Here is a 25,358-nt window from a genome sequence, read left to right as displayed (position 1 = left end):
TGCTCATCGTTTCTCATCAATCTCCATGTGTGGATTCTGTTAGCTCTTATGTTTTAGTTGACTTTTATACCCATGGGTCCACCTTTCAGGCTCACATGTCCAACTATTCTACTGGGCATCTCTGCCTTGATATCCACTGGCACCACAGACTCAATGTGTTCAAAACTTAGCTCTTGATCTTTGACCGTCAGAACTCCCTTTCTCTCTGGTATTAACTATCCCAGTGAATGGTATTGTCATTTATCCAGACAAGTCATGGCTTTTTTCCCTCTGACTTTTACCCTTCAATAAAAGTTCATTTTGTATCAATCCTTTCTCATGAACAGCTCTGAAATCTATTCTTCCCATTACCACTGCCACTACCCTAGGCCATCACCATCTTTCTTATCTGGATTACCTAGCAGTCTCCTAAGTCTTTTCTATGCTAACACTTTTACAGCCCATAATAGATTCTCCAACCATAGTCAGAGCAATCTTTCTAAAGCGTAAATCTGGCTATGTCTCTCCTTGCTTAACACATTTCAAAGGCTTTCCTTTGGATTTAATATTAACTTTAAATGTTTTAATTTGACTTCTAAAACCTAAATGTCTACATCTTTGGCTTTACTGCTCACTGTGCTGTAACGCTGCCCTCTGTACACCCATCATTAGAAACCCATTCAGATTTTCACACACATGATCTTTTTTTTCACCTTTGGCCTTCTGTGTCTGCTCTACCCTCTGCATGAAATACTTTTAAGCATTCTCCCCAGAGTCCTACCAGTCTTTACTGGGACATCTTGTCCTTGGCTTCATTGTTTCTTCTTCTGTAAAGATTTTACTGAACCTACCATCTGAAACCTAAACTATTTATTGCTCATATGTGATCCCCTGAGGCCGTTTTAGTCCTGTTGCTGCATTTTTACACTGTTTACTTGTGTAGCATTTGAGTACACAAGACTGTAACGACTTTTAAGGTAAGGATTATGACTGGCTTAAGATGTATCCTAAGAGCCTTGTTCTGCACCTGGCACAGAGTAGGTACTCAGAAAATTTCCTGAATGAATAGATGAGTAAACAGATGAGGGTTATGGGCTTATCACTAAACATAGGTGGCTCTGAGAGTCTCACTGTCTTAACTCATTAGGTGGGTTTCAGAATCCTTCCTCAGAGGATTCTTTAGAGAATTAAATGAGATGAAACATGTGAAAGCATACTGTTCAATTTCTAGAACCATGTACGTGCTCCAAAAATGTTTCTGTCATCCAACCATGAGTCTCTTCCATCTTAGGCATAGCTCAGTCACAAATGAATGCTTTATCTTGAACCATTTTTGGAATTCTTCCTGCTTGGGGAGGCAGGCTGTAAACCCAAGGCAGACTTCTTTAAAGTTAGATCATGTTATTCTTATGGTGTTGGTCAGAATTCCGAGACTCTAAGAGAGAACGCAAGACATTTAACATGATCTGTATAGATGGTTTTTATATCAGACATGAATTTTAAATGTCTATATATATTCAGAGCAGGGCAGAAAGAAGCAACCCAATGCAATGCAATGGGACATTCTTTTGAATAGACTTTTGGGTACCACCAGACTAGACACTGAAATGAATTAAGTGAACCATTTGTTCATTTGTTTAGAGCCATTGAAATGCTCTGCTTTAAATTTCTCCCTCGGCCATCATTCCAATTAAGTGGGTAAACTATTTCTTAAGGTGCTATTTTGATGGAATCTATTGTCCTTTTAATCTATTTATTTATCTATATCTCTACTAAATCTCTGCTTAACATTTTGGTAGGGTTGTAAGATTAAAAAAGAATACTATTACTTAATTGTTATTTAATAGGTTTAATAGACCTTTTGGTGTAGGGAATTTTGTGAAAATCTCAATTTAATAGCAAGTTATATTCACCCTCTATCCCTTCCTTCTCTCTACTCCCTTGAAACCTGACTTCAAGCTTTCTGTATTATCTCCACCTCAAAGACCAAGAAATAAAATGAGAAGACTAAAGACATTAGAAGAATTCTGTAGGGTGTTGTGCTTATTTATTGGAAACGGGCCCTACATAGGACATAATGCATTGAGTCATGTTATGGGAATGGCTACAAAAATATGACACATCTATAATATAGAACATGAGATTATTCACCATTAAAAATTATGCTTTCAAAATATTCTTTTTTAAAAAAATTTTATACAGAGTTCTCATCATGGTGCAGCAGAAGTGAATCCGACTAGGAACCATGAGGTTATGGGTTTGACCTCTGGCATCGCTCAGTAAGTTAAGGATCGGCATTGCTGTGAGCTGTGGTGTAGGTCACAGGCTCAGCAACCTGGTGTTGCTGTGACTGTGGTATAGGGCGGCAGCTGTAGCTCCATTTCGACCCCTAGCCTGGGAACCACCATATGCTGCAGGTGTGGCCCTAAAAAGACCAAAAAAAAAAAAAAATTTATGACTGTACTCGGCATATGGAAGTTCCCAGGCACTGAATCCAAGCTACAGTTGCAACCTATGGCACAGCTGTAGCAATGCCAGATCATTTAACCCATTGCGCCATGCAAGACATCTAACCGACATCTTTGCAGTGACCTGAGCCACTACAGTCTGATTCTTTTTGTAGGGGGACTTTATTTATTTTTTATTAATTCAATGAATTGTATTAGATTTATAGCTGTACAACCATCATCACAACCTAATTTTAGAACATTTCCATCCCAAACCCCCAGTTCAATTCTTAACCCACTGTGTTGTGGTGGGAATGCCTCAAAATATTTTTAGTTAAGAAGGGAAATTAGGAAATGATAAAAGCAGGATATTTTATTTTTATTTTTTATTTTTTGCTCTTTTCTTTCTTTGTTTTAGGGCTGTACCCACAGCAATATGGAGGTTCCCAGGCTAGGGGTCGAATTGGAGCTACAGCTGCTGGCCTACACCACAGCCACAGCAACACCAGGTCTGAGCTGAGCCTGCTACCTACACCACAGCTTACAGCAACACCAGATCCCTAACCCACTGATCAAGGCCAGGGATTGAACCTGAAACCTCATGGTTCCTAGTCGGATTCATTTCCACTGAGCCATGATGAGAACTCCAAAAGCAGGATATTTAAATGAAATTATGTAACGCACATACAAATATATCTGTCATAAAAATGTCAGAAGGAAATACAGCAACATTTAATGATAATGACATTACCTAATTCTAATTCTCTAATTTATTTTCTGGGATTTTCAAAACTTTAGTCATGAACTCGGTATTTTTACGATCAGAAAAATTATTCAACAGAAATAAACAGTGAAATCTTTCAAAATGCTATTCCACATGCAGTTACCATATTTGTATTATTCAGAACACTGCACCTAGATCTGCTGGAAAGAGAGATACACTTTGTTGAGAAATGACAGTGTGAAAGATAGACATTTATGCTTCCAGAGCTGCTCACCTGCACCAGCCCCTTGAGTTCTGGGAGTTGCTGATGCAGGTAGAGGTTTAGGTGGGGAGGGGAAGCCAGTTTGCAACTAGGAATCATTTCTGTGTAAACTTAACAGGTAAAATGCCTAAAGAGGTTTCAAGAGAAAGGAATTCAAATCTCCGAGGCTCTAAGAAGTTGTGATTTCTTTTCTCATTCTATAATAAATGATTGCTTTTGAAAAAATGCTTTGTATTTTTTTTGAAAGTCCATCCAATTGTGTTGATTTGGGCCCCACAACACTTGTATTTTCCCTGACGATAGAGAATCACAGTTGACTTGCTTGCAGAACACAAGAAGGGGTGGTTAATTTTAAACTAATGGGATTCAGAGCCAAGGCCAATCAATGCATGAGACTACCACGTCTTGAACTGTGTGCATGGACAAAATTTGCCCTTACAGGTATATATTAGATATATTACCAAGTACTAATGGTCATTACCACGTGACTCTTTTTCACATGTTAGTGTTGACCTCAGAAGCACTGCTAAGTCAGGGGTCCCTTCCCACCCGTGATACAGCCATGCAGTGCCAGCACTGCCACGTGAACCAGAGCTGCCCCCAGTTCTCAGCCAGTGCACCATGAGGTCTCCCTCCTCTTAACAATTCCCATATTCTTTTATAAAAAGAAGAAAAAGTACCTCTAAAAAAATGTGTTCTGTTTTCCTGCCCTGCCCTATAGCTTTCCTAATGTTCTGAAGGCAAACACTTTCAAATATGAAGTGCCTCATGTTAGCCATTTGTCCACCCCACCTCATACCAATAAACAAAATTACTCTGCCAGCCCTAAGTGCACATATATGAAGCCACATTTGAAATAGAGCACAATGGCACTCCTATAGCTTTTTACAGTGTGTGTGTGCTCACGCACGTGTGTGTGCGTGTGTGTGTGTGTGTGTTGCACAGTGACAGTCTTAAAACAGGATTTAGAAGAAACAGGCCAGAAATAGAGCAAACCTCATGAACAGCCAATGCCCACATCTTTCTTCTCTGAAACCCTCCCCTCCACTGACTTGCAACAGTGCCTAACGGCGCGTGTCTGGTTAGAAAACATCTGAAAGAAGAGACAGAGTGGAAAATACTCAAACCCACGACTGGCTGGATAGGAACTGTGATCAGGGACTAATCTGTGTTACCTCACTAGGAGCCTAAGTTGGAATGATCTGCCAAGGGACAAATAAATAACTTTCTCTGTAAAAGGAGGGCTGGTAGGAAGGAGAGGAAGTGGGGAAAAGAGGAAAGGTGGGCACAGCAAGGAGGTCAGGAATAAGCCTGAAAGTGACATTTCAGGAAGAACAATCATTTACTTATTTATTTATTTAATATTCTTCTCCCCTTCTCCTCCAAATGGAAGTACTATTAGGCTAAAAGGAAAAGAAAGCTGATGACCTATTAACAGCTATAAAGTTTAGGACTTCCTCCATTAGAATGTGGTGTTGCTATGGTGGGTTTTTCGTCTCCATGCTCTTTGTAGCTTGGGGGCATGTCACACACTCGTGAGAACTTTTCCAGGGTGTTGATGCAATATTGTGTCAGTAACTGAGTGATTTGTTTTTCCTCTGGACATTGATTGAAGAAATTCTTATTACATTTTATAGCTTGCTTGGCCTTCGTATGAGAGTCAAGACATAAATTGGACCATAAATTGGCCTCTGTCAGAATCTACATCGGAATGACACCAAATACATGTCATCGGGCTTGTGTTCCAGCCAGCAGCAGGGATCCACTGGTGCTTGTCATCTTGATCAAATGTTCACCTCACTCCATTTTCCAGCTTGTGCTTCTACTTTGAAGAAAACACGGTAAAGACCCTGGAAAATTTGCTGTTTTGATTCAGCCATATTATAGAGCAAATACTGGTGGCTTTAATTAATTTGCTCTAAGTTAAGTCTCCACTGTGAATATCAGAGGTAGGATGCATATAAATAAAAGTGGATGCAAAGAAAGAAATATATAGTTATACAAAAAGGACAACAAGGTATACATAATAGATATATTTATCCCACAAGTAAAGCCCAGGCTTGATGATTCATGAGTGGCAGAGATACGGTTGAGTTACAGAGATTTGTTCTCTGGAGTAAGATAAATTTGTCATTTCAGTTCCTACCATTATGAACTCTGAACAGAATATCACATATTTTTAAGAGTTGGCTTATGTTATTAATGAACACATGCAACCATGTGGGTTAATTGAAAAATTTGGATTCTTTTACCAAATATAAATATATGTTTCTATTTTGATAACAGCAAGATCTGGTGATTTATGAAAGAAACTTTGTAATTTTTAAATCAAGAAGTGAACTTTTTATGTTAATAAATTCACTTCATAGTGATTTTTATTATTCATAATGACAGTGTTGTCTAGATTTGATCTAAAAATCACACCCATGTTGCACTTCAAAAAGTATCTTTCAAGTCAGTCATTTATAAGAAATATTAAGGCATATTTGCTTTGTTGAAAACCTTAATAGAATCATAGCAGTAAAAAAATTAAAGATATTGTCAAAATATTTCTTCCAAAAGAAATCTAAAACCAGGTGGTCTTACAGATGAGTTCTTTCAATTTTTCAAGCACTGGAGAAATTCCATGCTAAATAAACTTTTGAGTGTAAGAAAATATGGAGGACTTGTCTCTGTTTCACAATACTGGTATCAAAACCAGACCAACACATCACAACTCCCTCCACTGCAAAACAATCTCATTTAAGATCATAGATACAAAGATGCTAAATAAAATACTAGTTATACTTCATCAGAAAAAAAAGGCTAAAATATCACAACCAATGAAGATGGTTTAAAATTAGACAGTTTTAAATGTAATATGCTAAAGAATAAATTTAAAAAATCATATGATCAGGGCAATAAATACAGAAAGAAACACATGTTTAATTCATCACCCATTGTTAAGGTTTTTTTTAGCCTTAGAAACCAAGACTAAATAATACTATCTTAATAAGAAAATAAATGTTGCTTTGACTTGGTTAGATCTATTAGTTTTGTTTTGAAGGGGTCATATGTGTAAATGGTACAAATTTCAAAGGACAGACACATAAGTATATTCATGGAGTATATTGATGGAACTTAACTGTTCCATCAATTAAACTTCTTCCCAGACACAATCGCTGTTACTGCTTTCTGGTTTTCTTCCCAGAGATATTCTAGATGCATGCAAATAAATACGTGCATATCAAATCTGTTTATTAAACAGATAATATCATGCCTAATTATAAAAGCAGAGACTTTCAAATTGAACACAAAAAATCTCCATTCCTTTTAATATTTTTATGAAATTTGTTTACAGTCATATATAAAAGAAAAATTGAAATATGTAGTTATTGGAAAGAGATTAGTTATCTTTTTTTGCAGATTATAGATTAAAACACTTTTAAAAAACCCCACAGAATAAACTACGAATTTATTGAAACTGCTTAGTGGGTTTTGTAAAATACCTGGAATCAAGATAATCACATAAAGTTTCTCTCTCTATAAATGTAATGGAAAGTAAAAATTTCATTCACAGTGGTAACCAAAATGAAAATGCAAGTTACCTGGAAGTGAAATTAACAAAAACTATGAGCTCTAATTTAGGTGGAACAGTTTAATCCTTTCCTGAAAATCAAAAAAGAAAGACATAATATCTGAAAGAAAGAAAAAGCTTGAAAGTATACTGGCGTCCATATTTCCCCAAATTAATTTACAAATTTAACAAATTTTTGTCAAAATGTAAATAGTATGGAGTTCCTGTTGTGGCTCAACAGGTTACGAACCCAACTAGTATCCGTGAGGATGCAGGTTCAATCCCTGGCCTTGCTCTGTGGGTTAAGGATCTGGCTTGGCTGTGAGCTGCGGTGTATGTCGCAGATGTGCTCTGATCCTGCATTGCTGTGGCTGTGGCATAGGCTGGCAGCTCCAGCTCCAATTCGACCCCTAGCCTGGGAATTTCCATATGCCATGGGTGTGGCCCTAAAAAGCATATGTAGATAAGTAAGAGTAATTATATATATTGTATATATATAATTTACATATAACATGACCAAATGTTTTTGTAGTTCACCTGAGAAAATAAAAGTATAAAACCAGTCAGTAAAAAAAGTTTTAGATGTCTGTTTTCCCCAACAAGTTATTAAAATGCATTGTAAGTGTACATTATTAAAAGCGTTAAGGAACAGGTCCAGAATTAGGACAGATGAGCAGAACAGAATAGAAAGTCTAGGGACAGAGAGGCATATCCAAATATTATAAGAAGTTAATAGAACAAAAAATGACATTGAAAATGTCTTTGGAAGAGGATTATTCAGTAAGTTATTTTGGGGAGGGGTTTACCATTTGGAACAAATTAAAATTAGCTCTCTTCTCCACATCGTAATAAACTTTCATCCAAATAAACTTCAGATGTTTAATTTAACATCAAAAATTAAACCATAAACTATAACAATAAAGGATAGAGCCATTGCACACCTGTTAGAATGATCAAAATCCAGATTACTGATAACAGCAAATGCTGATAAGGATGAGAAGTAACAGGAAATCTTATTCATTGCTGATGCTGTCACTTTGAAGGCAGTTTGGAGTTTCTTACAAAGGTAAACATATTCTTACCATGTGATCCAGCAAACGTGATTCTTGGTACTTAACCTACAGGAACTGAAAACTTATGTCCTCACAGAAACCTGCACACATGTTTAAAGCAGGTTTATCCATATTTGCCAAAACTTGAAGCAATCAAGATATCCTTCAGTAGGTGAAGAAACTGTGATACATCAGGATGATGGAATACTATCCAGTCCTAAAAAGAAATGAGCTATCAAGCAGTGAAAAGACATGGAGGGAACTTACATGCACATACTAAGAAAAAGAAGCCAGCCTGAAAAGGCTACATACTATATGATTCCAACGATGTAACATTCCAGAAAAGGCAAAACTATGGAGATGGTAAAAATATCGGTGGATGTCAGGAGTTCATAGGTGTCTATATTTCCAGTAAAATAGGTGATTATTTGCTGACAGTGAAATGGGAGGCTGAGGGGACATGGATATAAAGATTTGGGAGATTTGGCAAGCCTGCTATGCTGAATGGGACAGAGTAGTGAGTAGGGGAGTTGATGATGGTCCAGCATCTTTGAATTTCCATCACGTGAATTTAGTGACTCCAGATTACCTAGTCATGGTTCTCTCTCACTGAGGCTAGCATCCTATTTGCATGCACAGGGAAGGACAAATATTCTCCAGTATTTAGCCAGACGAATAGTTTAGGACAATAAGATGAAAAGGTTGAGAATAACAGGAAGAGGGTTACTGGAGTGATATACTGTGGAATCTGAGTGGCGAGGGAAGGAAATGAAAATATTAAATGGCTCATCAGTCAGGAAAAAGCTAACAAGAGGTTCTGGTGAAGCCTTCCCAGAAGATACATAATTCTTTGTCAATCTTGTGGCAGCTGTTCTCTTCTGTATTCTCATTCCCATCCTTCCTATAGACCCAATCTCCCACTGCTCTCTATTGTTTTGGAGCGCCCTCCGGAAACCTTGTCTCATAACTAATAAATGCTCCCCTCTCTTCAAACTCTCATGAAATGTCTTATTCTTCTTTCCTACCCACCCCACCCCATTATAATAAGGCCTTTTAATGTTCCTGCATATTAAGAACTAAAGATAGAGCTTATTGCAAAGAAGGCAGATGCATATTGGAAGCTGCATTTTACAGAGTCTCACTTGCAACTTTCCAAATACTAGAGTTCTTTATGCTATTCTATTCAATCCCCAGAAAGTCATTGGGTAGATACAGCAAGAGTTCAGGAGCTGATGGAATCCCTGCTGAAAACTTCAAACTAAAAAATGAGAACTCATGTTACAGTTTCATTCTCACTTAGAGATTTCTAACGATGAAATTCTAAATGACATCAGGGTGGCTGTGATCATGACAAATTTTAGTTCAGGAGAGAGAAGTATGACTTAAATCAAATTTATACTGTTTCACCTTTTTTTTTTCTATAGAAAAATCATTGAGAATCTCCTTGAACCATTTTCTCCTCATTATTAAATAGATCTTTCTAGAATCTTAGTTTGGTCCTAGTTGATAAAGTGGCACCATCGACATGATTCACAGTTCATAAACTTGTCTAATGAATGAGAAACTATGTAAAGAATTCTTATTAAGCATAGTTGTTCCCCCAAGTTTGCCTCCTCCCATAATCTTTTCTTCCTTCAAAGTGCTCCTCTTTGAAAATATTTTGTTAAGTTTCCTCTGAGAATAGCAGAGCTATCAACCAAAACTGTACCACTGATCAAACACGGTTTTCAAAGTTAGTCTTCATAGTGATTCATCTGAGTACTTTAAAAATTTCCTGATAGGATGAAGCAATTTTCTAAGTGCCAATCTTCATCTACCTCCAGTTCAGAGCTAAGCTAGATAGACAAACAGGAATCAGACGACAGGAAAAATTGAGTAGGTGAGTAAGGAGAGGCAAAAATCTAATTATAAATCTCATATGAAAATATATTATTGGGGAGTTCCCATCGTGGCTCAGTGGTTAATGAATCTGACTAGGAACCATGAGGTTGCAGGTTTGATCCCTGGCCTCGCTCAGTGGGTTAAGGATCCAGTGTTGCCATGAGCTGTGGTGTAGGTCACAGACGTGGCTTGGATCCTGCATTGCTGTGGCACTGGAGTAGGCCAGCAGCTACAGCTCCTGTCAGACCCCTAGTCTGGGAACCTCCATATGCTCTGGGTGTGGCCCTAGAAAAGACAAAAATATATATATTATTGTATTTATGTAATATTATATACAATATATAATATTATATTATATATTTTTCCTCATATATGCACATCTACATACAAATGTACATATACTATGAAATATATATTTATACCTTACTAGGAAAATGACAAATTTCAGGGTTGGTTATTTTTACTACTGTTAGTGGTAACTACCATTTATTGAGCACTTTATTTGGGCTGTGAACTATGCTAAATAAACAATTTACACATATAATATCTCATTAAATATTCACAACAATCTTCTAAGGTAAGCATTGTTAGCCCACTTTACAGTTAAAGAATATGAGATTCAGAGAGTAGAAGTGACCTCACCCAGTAAGTAAATGGCAGAAGGGAGGTTTAAGTCCATATTTTTTCTGCCTCTAAACTCTTCCTCTTAATATTGTCCCTGTTTAAGGAAACAAATAAAACAAAAAATGGTAATCATCAGTCATGATTAACTTAAAATATGGTCTTAACCAAGGGGAATCAAGAAAAGAAAAAAAAAACCCAGATCCAGCACACAAGTGAAAGTTCTAGGTCAGTGTTTCCCAAATTTAGTGTATAAAGCAGTCTTCTAGGAAAGTTTTATTTATTTATTTTTAATTGAAGTATAATTAATTTGTAATAGTATATTCATTTCAGGTGCCCCTCATAGTGATTCAGTATTTTTATAGTTTATACGCCATTAAAAGTTATTACAGGAGTTCCCGTCGTGGCGCAGTGGTTAACGAATCCGACTAGGAACCATGAGGTTGCGGGTTCGATCCCTTTCCTTGCTTAGTGGGTTAAGGATCTGGCATTGCTGTGAGCTGTGGTGCAGGTTGCAGACGTGGCTTGGATCCACATTACTGTGGCTCTGGCGTAGGTTGGCGGCTACAGCTCCCATTAGACTCCTAGCCTGGGAACTTCCATGTGCCGCAGGAGCGGCCCTAGAAAAGGCAAAAAGGCAAAAAAAAAAAAAATATATATCACTGGATTCCCTAATCCACTGAATAAGGCCAGGGATTGAACCCACATCCTCATGGCTACTAGTTGGGTTCATTAACCACTGAGCCATGATGGGAACTCCCTAGTTTATTTTTTACATCTCTGAGTCTGTTTCTGTTCTGTGATATACATTCATTTGTTTTATGTTTTATTCCACAAACAAGTGATATCATATAGTATTTATCTTTCTCTGCCTGGCATTTCACTAAGCATAATATTCTCGAGGTCCATCCATGGTGCTACAAATGGCAGAATTTCATTCTTTTTTATGGCTGAGTAGTATTCTATTGTGTGTGTGTGTGTGTGTGTGTGTGTGTGTGTATACATATATATATGTATATGTATATTATATATATACACCACATCTTCTTTATCCATTTGTCTGCTGCTTGACACTTGCAGCAGACAAGTGGGTAAAGGAAGGGTTGCTTCCCTATCTTGGTTATTATAAATAGTACCACTATAAACTTTGTAGTGCATGTATATTTTTGAATTCGTGTCTTCATTTTTTCCAGATATATACCCAAGAGTAGAATTGCTGGGTAATATGGTAGTTCTATTTTCAGTTTTTAAGGTGATGAAAGACCTATACTCTGAAAACTATACAACATTGGTAAAGGTAATTGAAGATGATACAAAGAAATGGAAAGATATCCCATGCTCTTGGATTGGAAGAACTAATATTGTTAAAATGGCCATATTACTGAAAGCATTCTACATATTTAATGAAATCCCTATCAAAATATCCATGACATTTTTCACATAACTGCAACATATAATCCTAAAATTTATAGGAACCACAAAAGACCCCAAATTCCCAAAGCATCATTGATAAAAAAGAAACCCTGACTTCAGACTGTATTACAGATTCATAATAATCAAAACAGCATGGTACTGTCACAAAAACTAACACATAGATCAATGGAATCAAAAGAGAGCCCAGAAGTAATGCACATACCTGTTGTCAATTAATCTATGACAAAGGAGGCAAGAATATACAGTGGAGAAAATACAGTCTTTTCAATAAGTGAGGAAAGTAGGCAGCTATGTGTAAAAGAATGAGATTAGAACATTTCCTTGTACTATATTTTAAAAAAGCTCAAAATGAATTAAAGACCTCAATGTAAAACTTGAAACCTCAGATGAGAACATGGGTATAACACTCTTTGACATAAATTATAGCAATATTTTGTGGGTCTATATGCTAAAACAAAATAAATAAAAGCAAAAATAAACAAATGGACCTAATTAAATTTAAAATCTCTTGTACAACAAATGAAACCATTGAAAAATGAATAGACAACATACTGAATGGGAGAAAAATCTTTGCAAATGATATGACTGGCAAGGGGTTAATATCCAAATATGTAAACATCTCTTAGAAATCAATATAAAAAAAAACAATACAATGGAAATGGAAAGATGCTTAACATCACCAATTATTAGAGAAGTTCAAATAAGAACAAAACTGAGATATCATCTCACACCTGTCAGAATACCTATCCTCAAAAAGTCTACAAATAACAAATTTTAGTGAAAATGTGGAGAAAAGGGAACCCCAGTGCACTGCTGGTGGGAATGGAAATTGTTACAGTTACTATGAAAACCAATACGGAGATTTCCCCTAGGAAAGTTTCGTAATTTTTTGGGCTGCCCCAAGGCATATGGAGTTTCCAGGCCAGGGATCATATCTGAGCCATAGTTGCAACCTAGGCTGTAGCTGTGGCAACACTGGATCCTTTTAACACTGTGCCAGGCCAGGGATCAGACCTGCATTCTGGTACAGCAGAGACCCTGCCGATCCATTGCACTACAGCAGGAACTCTGCCCTAGGAAAGTTTTAAAATGCTGATTCCAGAATATTTTCCTGCTGCCCCAAAGTATTATTTAGTAGGTTTGAATGGGGCCCAGAATCTGCCCATGAAAAAGTACCCAAGTTGATTCTGATGCAGGTAGGTCCTTGGACCATTTTATGAGAAACACTCTGAGCTATGGATCAGAGAGAAGAGTTTGTGCAAACCCAGATTTAAAGACATGAGCAGATGCATTGGTCATGGAACTTTATCTCTGGATGATGTATTTGGACAGTAAGAATTTGGAATTCCCATCGTGGCTCAGTGGAAATGAATCTGATTAGTATCCATGAAGACGCAAGTTTGAACCCAGGCCTCTCTTAGTGGGTTAAGGATCCAGCATTGCCATGAGCTGTGGTGAAGTTTGCTGACTCACCTCGGATTCTGCATTGCTGTTGCTGCAGCTGTGACACAGGCCAGTGGCTACAGCTCCAATTCGACCCCTAGCCTGGGAACCTCCATATGCTGTGAGTGAGGTCCTAAAAAGACAAAAAAAAAAAAAAAAAAAAAAAAAAAAAGAATTCCATACTGGGTAAAATGTCATTGGTCTGGAGATCAAAAGAGGAACAGAGCAAAAACGCATCCTAACCCTGGAAGGAAGAAATGAGAAAAGCCAACTAGAAGAACTGTAATACCAAAGCTCAGAACTGTTTATTTACCATCACATTTTAATCTGATGCACTGGAGTTATCTCTTTTCTGATTGATATTAGAAAAGATATCTTTAGCAGAGAAATCAACATCCCTCCTTTTTTTAAACCTTTAGTATAGTTACCCAGTAAATATTTACTAAATAATAATTATTCCCTAGGGTCTGTGGTAGGACTGGGATATAAACCAAATGCTAGATATTATTCCTCTCCTCAAAGCATTGAGAGTTTTAATGGGAGAAAATGTTTAGAAAATACTTACAGCCTAATATAATAATCTATATATGCTTATAACATGTATGCATATATGTATTTTATATCTATCTATCCATCTATCTACCTATCTATCTATCTGTCTGTCTTTGTCTATATATACATACACATGCTTTAGAGGCAGATAAGAGGAAAGATGAACTTCCTGAGATCAGAAAATATTTCCCTTGAGCTAGGTCCTGAGAAGTAAAGTTAGTCATGGGATATGAGACACCTGGTGGTCACAGATGAGAGACTGAAGAACTTTGGTTCACTGTCCTATGGCTGAAGGTTTGTTCATGTAGAATTCCTGGGAGCTGAATACTTACTTCTCTGGATAGTTACAAAGCATCCATGGGTCACCTGAAATTTGTTTCCAACTCTAGTACTTACACTTTTCATGGAAGTTCAAATATCTTGCTAGACTTGCAAGGGAGCCTTGATCCAAAAAGATTTAAAAAAAGCAAAGCTATAAATAAAAGGAAAAGTAGAGATATTTAAGCCAAGAAGTGATATCTGACTTGCCTTTTGGAAATATCACTTTGGCTATAGGATGGAGAATGGATAGAAGTAGAGGCCAAGGAAAGAGAAACCTCTTGAGAGATGTTGCAGTGATACAGGTGGAAGGTAAAGAGGTCTTGCACTCATGTGGGGGTAATGGAGATGGGGAGGGAAAAATGGACTTGAGAGCCATGTCTATGGTCTTAGGACTAACTGAATATAGTGAATGATGGAAAAATATTAGTCAAGAATGAGTCTAATATCCAGCACAAATGAACATCTCCTCAGAAAAGAAAATCATGGACTTGGAGATGAGACTTGTGGTTGCCTGATGGGAGGGGGAGGGAGTGGGAGGGATCGGGAGCTTGGGCTTATCAGACACAACCTAGAATAGATTTACAAGGAGATCCTGCTGAATAGCATTGAGAACTATGTCTAGATACTCATGTCGCAACAGAAGAAAGGGTGGGGGAAAAAACTGTAACTGCAATGTATACATCTAAGGATAACCTGACCCCCTTGCTGTACAGTGGGAAAATAAAAAATAAATAAATAAATAAATAGATTTTCAGTGTAAAAAAAAAATCAGCATTTTCAAGTCAGTTATAAAGTTAAAATAAAACCTACCTTCATATTCAGAAAAAAAAAAAAAAAAAAAAAGAATGAGTCCACACCTCTTGCTTTCGTGATTGTGTAGAAGTTGTTTGGTCAAAGAGAGAATTCAGGTTTTATTACGTGAACACTACCAAGTACTGAATTCCACCTTGTTCTGGAACTTGTGTTATGAAGCATGTTAAAAATAAAGTAGAATGAAGATGAGAATGAAGTGTAGCATAATGAGGAGGACAGGAGGAGGAAAAAAGAAGAAGAGAAAGTATACTTTCCTCTCAAGACATTTTTAAGGGAAAGTCAGATAGCACAAGATCTTATAAGCCATCATAAAAAGGCTTTTACTCCAGGTGAAACTGAGTCATTGCAAAGTTTTCAACAGAGGATTGTCATGATCTGACTTACATTTGAAAATGATCGATTTGACTTCTCTATAGAATAAACTGTAAACAGATGGAGTTGGAAGCAGAGGAACCAATTATGAGATTATTACAGTAATTCAGGTGAGACAGAATAGTAGTCAGGCCAGGCTGGTTTCATAGGGATGATAGGAGAGGCGGTCTGATTTTGAATAAATCTTGAAGAATTAACTAAAAGGATTTGCCAGCAGATTGGATTGGCGTGAAAGAAAGTCAAGAAAATCTCAGGTTTTGACCTGAACAACTGGGATAATGGAGTTGCCATTGACTGCAAAGTGGAAAGCTGTGGGAGAAATATGATTGTAGGGAAAGATCAGTTCAGTTTGAGGTTGTTAAGTGTGAGATATCTACCTAGCTTCAAAGTGGAGATGTCAAGAAGGCAATTGGATACATGAGTTTGGAATCCTGAAAGTGATCTAGGAATTTCTGTTGTGGCTCAGTGGTAACGAACCCAACTAGTATCCATGAGCATATGGCTTCAATCCCTAGGCTCCCACGGTGGGTTAGGTCTCCAGTATTGCCTTAAGCTGTTGTGTAGATTGCAGATGAGGCTCAGATCTGCTGTTGCTGTGACTGTGGTGTAGACTGACAGCTGTAGCTCTGATTAAACCCCTAACCTGGGAAATTCCATATGCCTTGGGTGTAGCCCTAAAGAGCAAAAGAAGAAGAAAAAAAGAAATGAAAGAGATCTGGACTGGAGATATAAATTCAGGAGTTTGTCATCAGAAAAATGTTACTTAAAGCTCTAAGACTGGCTGAGCTCATAAGGATCTGAGTGTAAGTAAGGAAAAGAAGACCAAAGATGGCAGCACTCTTGAGTTAAGGAGTTGAGGATAAAGAACTGCTTTTCTAGCCAATCAACCAATGGAAAAATGGGCAAAAGACCCAAATAGACTGTTCTCCAAGGAAGATATACAGATGGCCAGCAAACATATGAAAAAATGCTCAACATCGCTGGTTATAACAGAAATGCAAATCAAAACTACCACGAGATACCACCTCACACCAGTCAGAATGACCGTCATTAATAAATCCACAAATAACAAGTGCTAGAGGGGTTGTGGAGAAAAGGGAACCCTCCTGCACTGTTGGTGGGAATGTAAACTGGTACAGCCACTATGGAGAACAGTTTGGAGATGTCTTGGAAATCTATACATAGAACTTCCATATGACCCAGCAATCCCACTCTTGGGCATCTATCCGGACAAAACTCTACTTAAAAGAGACACATGCACCCGCATGTTCATTGCAGCACTATTCACAATAGCCAGGACATGGAAACAACTCAAATGTCCATCGACAGATGATTGGATTCGGAAGATGTGGTATATATACATACTGGAATACTACTCAGGCATAAAAAGAATGACCTAATGCCATTTGCAGCAACATGGATGGAACTAGAGACTCTCATCCTGAGTGAAATGAGCCAGAAAGACAAAGACAAATACCATATGACATCACTTATAACTGGAATCTAATATACAGCACTAATGAACCTTTCCACAGAAAAGAAAATCATGGACTTGGAGAATAGACTTGTGGCTGCCTGATGGGAGAGGGAGGGAGTGGGAGGGATCGGGAGCTTGGGCTTATCAGACACAACTTAGAATCGGTTTACAAGGAGATCCTGCTGAGTAGCATCGAGAACTTTGTCTAGATACTCATATTGCAACAGAACAAAGGGTGGGAAAGAAAATGTTTACATGTAAGAGTAACTTGATCCCCATGCTGTACAGCGGGGAAAAATAAAAAAATTAAAATAAAATAAAGAACTGCTTTTCTTATATTCTTCCTAAATGTATATTTTCCTAGTAATTTTTATCAATGCACTACCTAAGATCAAGGGCTTCAGGGTAAGAAAGCCCAGGTTCCATTCCTAACCTCATCATGTAATAACTGTATGACTTGGGTCAAGTTGCTTTATTCTGTCCTTGGTTTTCTCATTTTAAAAAAGGAAATAATAAAATACATACCTCACAGGTTTGTTGTGAGGTTAAATGATATGCATATTTAAGGTGTTTAGAAGGGTGCTTAGCACACAGTAAACAATAAACATTACTTGGTATTATTACTGTTATTTTGCTTCCTTGTATTCCCTGGGATAGAACTGGAGAACATCCATGCTTTGAGCTAGAGGCCCAGTGATAACTCCTGTGAATAATCACAAAGAACTTGGATACTTTGAACCTGAATTTTAACCTCAGTCCTGGTGCAGCTGACCGAGTTACTCTTCAGAGCACTGGCTCTCTCTGTGGCTCAACTTCTAAATCCCTGCTCCATTCTCCATCACGCTCCCCCCTGACTAGAGTGTTCACCATGTACCACTTGTTGGAGGGGATTGGTTTGTTGTAGTTATGTTCTTGAAGACCGTTTGTTACTGAGGGCACCTTCTAATTGCTTTGCAAGAGTATCCTGTTCCTCAGGGTGGCAGTTTAAAACATAACAGCTCAAAGCCAGAACAAGATTATCTATGGCAATCACTGATTGAGACCCAACCTTCAGAGCCTACCAACATGGATCTAAGTTCTTCCTAATGATCTCTTCTCTGCATAAATCTGAAAAGAGCAGAAGAAGTGCAATTTGATTGTGAGACACAAGAGGCAAAGGCCCTATAACAAATTTGGTAACTATATACTGCATATAGCATGCAGCCATTCTTTTGCTTCATCATAAAAATAATATATGCATGTAAATTAAAAATAAATGATGACAAGGAAAGAAATATTGGAAAAATATAATTAAAAATACTCTAACATCTGACAGATTAGTGGGTTAGAAAAAATGCAGCTACTGAAGACAGCTCTGAAAATAATGAAGCCACGGAGAATGAAGTTAATGAGATTGAGAAAATGAAAAAAGACAATTTACAGTACTATCACATGCACCAAAAAAATCAAAATATAGGCTCCAATTAGATGTATCCTTATTAAACAGAAGTACATCTAGCCCTCTCATTTTCATCAAGGTACTGAATGATTTGACATGCTCCACTCATCCAGAAAGCAGAGTGAATTATGGAGCCTATCTTTTAGACATATCAGTAATCCTTGAAGATCAAACTGTCTTTATACCCACCTATGGTTCAGAAGCAACTTCAAAGCTATGAGACAAGCAAAGTAAAACAACAGCAACAACAACAACAACAAAAGATAAAAGTCCATATGTTTGCCAGGTCTTTCTCTCCTAACTATGGGGCTTGGAACCTAGAGTGGCACATAAATCTTTATGACAACATGCTGACTTTATTTTTGTGCATTATTTCAAAAGCCTAATCCCATATCATGAACTAGAGAAATACACTTGTGAAGAAGAACAGAACCAAGCTATGATCATGGAGAAAAAAAAAAAAATCTCCCCTTTATATGTAGAAGGAAATGCAAACCAAATTTTCAAGTAATTTTAGATAATATACATTTCAAATACTCTACACTAATTCACTTATTTAACAATATGTGCTGAGTCCTGCTGTTACTCCCTTCTTCATACTAACCCCCTAAGCCAAGCCAGAGATGTGCTGGCCCCAGTATGATCTGAGGTCTCTCAGGTCTTCATGTGGCCTCCTTTGCCTGACATACCCTTTATTATTCTCAGTGTCTCCTCTGGTACTTTTCACCTGGCTTCAAGTCACAGTCAGAGTCCTCTCTGTTGTGAAGCTCAAGTGCTCCCGGGTCAGTGCCCCACAGTACCTTGAGCACAATCTCTAATGCTTTTATCATGTGGCACAATGATTGGGATGATCGTGTGCATGGCCCTCAGCAGAAGGTACAAAATTATCAAGCACAGAGTCTGTGTTATATACCTCTTTTTATTCCTGTGCCTACAACAGTGAGTAAAAACCATAGATTTTATCCAGAATGTGATAAAACACTTATGAATAATGCAGAGGAATGGCATGAACATATTGATACAGAAAGGCTACTCTTGCTCAAGCGTGAAGAATGGTTTGGAGGGAGTCTTACTGGGATTAAGGGAATGATGTAGTGAAGCTGAGGATGACAAAGCCTTAAATTAAACCAGGACCAGGGGTGGCAAAAAAAAAAAAAAAAAAAAAAAAAAAAAAAGAGGTAGAAATTGAGAGTTATCTAGACGGCTTGTTCAAACTGTGGAGCCTAATTACAGTGAAAGAGGAGAAAAATAGGCTTGCAGACTTGTAGTCTGAAGGAGTAGGTAGTTGACGGAGTTATTTATTAAGATAAGGAGTTCAAGATAAGGAGAAGGTTTGGGTGGCAAAAAATGACTTTGGGTTTTTTTAACCCATTTACTTCAAGGGGACTTGGTAACAGGTGAATAAAGAGGTAGATACATATGTATGAAGTCCTTGAGAGAAAATGGCACCAGAGTTTTATATTTAACATATAGTCAACCTGTAGAAATAGATGAGGTTGTCCTCACAGTGCATGAAGAGTGAGAATAATAAGGACTGAAGACTCAATATAGGACCATCACCTAAGGGGCTCATAAAGGAAGAGGAATCGTCAAATTGGATTAAGAAAGAATAGTAAAGGAGTAAGAAGAATTCAGAAGAGAATAGAACCTGAAAAGCCAAGTTAGCTCTGGCCAATAGACCCAGAAATATCAGGGCTCATTTTGTCTGAGATTTTGGAAACCAGGATGTCAGTGATGACTCATCCAGGGAAGTTTCTGCGATGGGTTAAGGAGATGAAGACAGGGATTGTGCTAATTTGAAGGCAAATTAGCTTATATTTATTTTGGTTTTATGTTTTCTTAACCATTTTTATCTTAAAATTAGAGTCATTTGTCTATTTTTTAAGGTGAAGGGATGGAACCAGTAGAAATAGAGCAGTAACAGATAATGAAAAGAGAAGAGATAACCACTAGGGCAACATCCCAGAGAAGAGGAAGGGATGGGATTCATGGCATCCATGAAGACATAAATCTTCAAAGGAAAAGAAACACCTCTTACCCTCAGGAAAGAGGATGGAAAGGAACTCTACATATTCAGAGGAAAGATTTCTAAGTTTCAGTTTACTCTGTAAAGAAATGGAACTAGTAACCATGACTATCTCACAAGGAGTGCTGTGAGAATTATGGTTGTTATTTCCATAAGGACGGCTGTAAGAATCAAATGAGTTAATACAAGTAAGGTGCTCTACACCAATAGTTATGAACCATTGTTATTATAATTGGGTACCCATTTTCCTCCTGTCTTCATCTCTTGACCTGGGCTGTCTCATCACTGCCACCAATGCCATAACCACTACCCCAGGATTGATCACACATGTCCTATGGAGAGAAGCTCAAGCTAGACATCCTTCATAAAGAAATATTTAGCCATTCCAGTTCTTACAGTGGTTACAGTGGATTCTTATCACATTGAAGTTTGATATCATACAGTTTAACACTTAAAATTTTCCCATCTATAAAATGAAGAATTTAGTCTAGGTTATACTAGTTAATGGTAACATATAACCTTAAATCTCAGCAGCCTACCACAACAGAAGTTGTTTTTCTAGCTCACACAAAGTCTCCTGGGGAGGGGGTAGCCCAAGAGAGCTGTCCTCCAAGCTCCAGACTATGTGATTCAGGCTTTGCGTCTTTCGCTGCTGGTGGGGTCTGAATGTTTATAAGCCCCTCAAATTCACTTGTTGAAAATCTGAAGCCTGCAGTGATGATATTAGGAGATATGACCCAAATGCGCTGGCACCCTGATCTTGGACTTCTGGCCTCCAGAACTGTGAGAAATAAATTTTTCTTGTTTATAAGCCACCCAACCTATAGAATTTTGTTATAGCAGCACGAACAGACTAAGACAATCATAAAATTTCCTCCATTATTGCTAAAAAGAAGGTAAATGAAGACGCATGTTCCATGATGGAGGATAATATAGGAAAAGAATGTAAAAGAATGTATATATATGTATGACTGGTTCACTTTGCTGTACAGCAGAAATTGACAGAATGTTGTAAATCAACTATAATAAAAATATCTTTTTTTTTTTTAAAGAATCATGTTCCAGTTCTTTTTTTTGGGGGGGCTGCACTGGTGGCATATGAAAGTTCCCAGGCTAGGGGTAGAATCAGAGCTGTAGCTGCCAGCCTATGCCACAGCCTACAGCAACACAGGGTCCTAGCCACATCTGCGACCTACACCACAGCTCACGGCAACACTGGACCCTTAACTCACTGAGTGAGGCCAGAGATCGAACCTGCATCCTCATGGATACTAGTCAGATTTGTTACCGCTGAGCCACAATGGGAAATCCTCTGATTCTTAAATGCTCCAACCAATTTGTGACTCACATCCCCTCCATTTACATTTTTTTTTTTTTTTTTTTGGTGAAGCATGTCACACAATCTACCTAAAGTTCAAGGGATTGAGGAATGCAGTTTTCCCAGGTACTTAGAAGAGAGGGGAGTCAGAAGTATTGGTGAACAGTAGAAACATGTATTATATGGAAATTGACTAGATAGGCTTCAAGGTTCTTCTAAGAGCTATTATCCCAATTATTTCATGTTTTCCTTTTCAGTAAAGTTGCAAAATCCTTGAGTACAGGGACTATATCAAATATAAGAGAATTTGTATTTGTTGTATTGTCATTCAACAGTTAAATGAATGATGCTATTAGAATTTAAGGACAAAGTGATCTTTAGTCAAACTGCACTTATTATGCATCCACTGTGTCCAAATTATGTTAGAGGTTTTTGTAAGTAAATAAGAGATATAATCCCATTCTAAAAAACATTTATCCTCTAATTGGGTAATAAATTGGGTACACTTTTGGAAACTACTAAGTGACATATATGTATGGGCAAAATAATTCAGTATCCTTGATGGTGGCAAGAAGTGGTGCTTTGTAGGCCTGGGCATTTGTTTTTCTGCGCTACTGACATTTTAGTATAATACAAATGTGAGCTCTTTCAGGGTACTGCGGCTCCTGTGGGATAATGTTTTAGGTTTTATAGCTGGAAAATGCGATTTGCTACCTCAGATTTGCCTTGGCTGAGAAGTTAAGACAGGATGAGCTCATTAAGAAAGTCAGCTGCTAAGGGGAGTGGCTAGTTCAGAGAAGGCTGAGTTTTCGGAGAGTCAGGAATCAGAACTATCCCTTCATTCTCTCTTGTAATTTAAGAAGAATAGTTGTGTGTGGGGGGGGAATCTGCAGTGAGATTTTCAAATTTAACAACTGCAACTAAGATCTTTTCTTTGTAAAATGCCAAGACTAGAGCCATCTTGGGAAGCTATGTGAACAGACAGAGTATATGTGCTTTCACATATGACAGTGAAAGGTGAGGCATGTGGGAAAGAAGAAATCCAAACTACATTTGGGGTATCACTTGTTGTGTTGGTTAGGAACTAGAAGAGGGTCTGAGAGTCATGGTTCCAAAGAGGTGTTGCAGCTCCAAAGGCCATTGTTTTGAAGGAAGTTGTAATAAAAATTTTATTCACTGTTCCCATTGTGGCTCAGTGGGTTAAGAACCTGACTAGTATCCATGACAATGCAAGTTCAATACCTGTGGCTTAAGGATCCGGCATTGCCCTGAGTGTGGGTCACAGATTTGGCCGTTGCTGTGGCTCTGGCGCAGTCTGGCAGCTACAGCTCCAATTTGACCCCTAGTCTGGGGACCTCCATATGGCGGCAGGTGTGGCCCTAAAAAGAAAAAAGAAAGAAGAAGAAAAAAAGTTTTATTCTACCCTGCACCAAATCAGAGTACATTTGCCCTAGAAACATTGTAAAACTTGCTGCCTCCTCTCTACAAAGAAAGAGTGGTGGTGCGGGCTCAAGGAGAGGCCTGAACAAAAAGATCAATGCTGGAGTTCCCGTCGTGGCGCAGTGGTTAATGACTCCAACTAGGAACCATGAGGTTGTGGGTTCGATTCCTGGCCTTGCTCAGTGGGTTAACGATCCGGCGTTGCCGTGAGCTGTGGTGTAGGTCACAGACGCTGCTTGGATCCCGCGTTGCTGTGGCTCTGGCGTAGGCTGGCAGCTACAGCTCTGATTCGACCCCTGATGGGAACCTCCATATGCCGCGGGAGCGGCCCAAGAAATGGCAAAAAGACAAAAAAAAAAAAAAAAAAAAATCAATGATGATCAGATAGTGAAACAAAATGCTAGATAGGCTATAACCGAAATCTAAAATTCATACTGGAAGACAATGAAAGGATCTTACTCATAAGTGCTGTATTAGTGACAAAACCAAAGAAAATTTGCTCTGTATGACCTGTTTTCTGATCTCAATCTTTCTTAGATAATGAGATTGTGCAGACAGAAAGAAGATCTTTCTCAACTTTGCATCTTCAGTGTGTAGCCAGCACCTGGCATGTGGTAAGTGCTTACTAACCTTCAGTAGAACAGATGAATGGTTGAGTGGATGAAAGAACTAATGAACAGCCTTGCTAAGACATAGGCTAAAGCAAGAAAAGCAATGAATAGGAAGGTCTGATTTTAGTGTGAGCTTGGCTACAAAGTAACCAAAGACCTTTCACAAGTCCCTTAACTTCTGGGGGCCTCAGTTACCTCACAGTGACATGGGGAGACAGGGCTGAATGACCTCTGATGTGCCTTTGTGCCATATTATCAGTGATACTTGCCTGCACAACTGGCTTATAAGCTAAGTCAGGAAACATCAGATATTTATGGGAAGGTTGGCTTCAAAGACAAACCATGACCTTCTACCTAAAGCTTCTTTGTGTCTTTTTTGTGCGGAGGGCTGGACTAAATGGATGATCCATTGTCTGAGCCAGGATGATAATTCTTTTTGGTTCATGTTTGCTATTTCAGTACAGAGAACTAAGTTTCACTGAATTTTTGAATATTCACTAACTAGTGCTTTTGAAATATATATTTATTTGTTAAATTGAAAGCCATTACATCATTATAGTATTATGCTTTCTTTTCTTAAATGTAAAAAATAAGGGAACTGCTTCTTCTAACTTCCCGCACCCATCTATTATAATTCAAAAGGCCTGGGTAAAAAATAACTCAGCTTAATCTTCTTTACTCTTAGCCCATAAGACTGTGTAAGAAACACCTGGGATGGACTATATATTAAGATGTAGGGTACAGCTCCAGACTGAATGAAATTAGAACATCTCCCAAAGTTTGAGAACTCCTGGTCAGGCAGTGAGAAGGAAGAAGCAACATTAGGCGATACGGGAGTTCCCATGGTGGCTCAGTGGTTAATGAATCCGATTAGGAACCTTGAGGTTGTGGGTTCGATCCCTGGCCTTGCTTAGTGGGTTGAGGATCTGGCGTTGCCTGAGCTGTGGTGTAGGTCGCGGATGCAGCTTGGATCCCGCATTGCTGTGGCTGTGGTGTAGGTGGCGGCTACAGCTCCGATTGGACCCCTAGCCTGGGAACCTCCATATGCCGTGGGTGCGGCCCTAGAAAAAGACAAACAAACAAACAAAAAACATTAGGCAATAAGGTGATGCCAGCATGATCTCAAGTCAACATGACGTTTTTGTGTGTGTGTGTGTGTGTGTGTGTTTTATTACTCAAATGAATTTATCACATCTGTAGTTGTATAATGATCATAACAATCTGATTTCACAGGATTTCCATCCCACAGCCCAAGCACATCCCCCACCCTCCAAACTGTCTCCTCCGGAGACCATAAGTTTTTCAATGTCTGTGAGTCAGCATCTGTTCTGCAAAGAAGTTCAATCTGTCCTTTTTTCAGATCCCACATGTCAGTGAAAGCATTGGACGTTGGTGTCTCATTGTATGGCTGACTTCACTTAGCATGATAGTTTCTAGGTCCATCCATGTTGCTAAAAAATGCCGGTATTTCATTCTTTTTAATGGCTGAGTACTATTCCATTGTGTATATGTACCACATCTTCTTGATCCACTCCTCTGTCGATGGACATTTAGGTTGTTTCCATGTCTTGGCTATTGTAAATGGTGCTGC

The 25,358-nt window shown here is 38.2% G+C and overlaps 1 long non-coding RNA gene across 1 annotated transcript in view; it reads left to right on the top strand.

The window, feature by feature from the left end:
• LOC110261185 overlaps positions 1-23,771 on the top strand; it is a 349,709-nt gene extending 325,938 nt beyond the window's left edge. Inside the window, exons 3-4 of the long non-coding RNA XR_002345071.1 lie at positions 5,050-5,253; positions 23,694-23,771. This is a non-coding gene — a long non-coding RNA (uncharacterized LOC110261185). The remainder of the gene's footprint in view (positions 1-5,049; positions 5,254-23,693) is intronic.

This window comes from Sus scrofa, chromosome 6, assembly GCF_000003025.6.
Source record: "Sus scrofa isolate TJ Tabasco breed Duroc chromosome 6, Sscrofa11.1, whole genome shotgun sequence".
NCBI lineage: Eukaryota > Metazoa > Chordata > Mammalia > Artiodactyla > Suidae > Sus > Sus scrofa.
The sequence above is the reverse complement of the archived record's forward strand: the minus strand, read 5'-3'. Positions and strand labels throughout refer to the sequence as shown.